Consider the following 537-nt stretch of genomic DNA (forward strand, 5'->3'; position numbering starts at 1 on the left):
AATATTTTATACAAATACGTTTCTTTACATCTAAACGTTTACGAACATTAGTTATTAACATGCTCGTTTTCGAATACGCATCAAAGAGATTCTTTCTATAACATTCTCGGCCTATACATATAGACTCGCAGATAAGAAAATCATACATTGTGTGTATATTATATATATTTGGCGTGAACCTTTGATTCGTACTGTTGAACGTTTATTTATTAAAAATATATCTTGATTAAAAACAATCTCTGCCAGTAGATTTAGCATTTTCTTTACAAACGATACAACTCGTTAAATAATCTAATAACGAAGACGGAGTGAGTCTACATGTGTTGGTTCACATACAAGGACTTTCGATTCAATAATTCTTACGAGGTATATAAATATACCCGAACTGCGTGCTATCCGTTTAAAACACGCACGCAACTACAACTTACGCTTTTTTTTTTTTTATTTTATTTGCTTCAACATCATTCTTATAAATGTCTATGCCATAACACTCAATAGGACAACAAGCATATATATATGCATATATATATATATATA

The sequence above is a fragment of the Apis dorsata genome, unplaced genomic scaffold (assembly GCF_000469605.1).
Source record: "Apis dorsata unplaced genomic scaffold, Apis dorsata 1.3 scaffold_29, whole genome shotgun sequence".
NCBI lineage: Eukaryota > Metazoa > Arthropoda > Insecta > Hymenoptera > Apidae > Apis > Apis dorsata.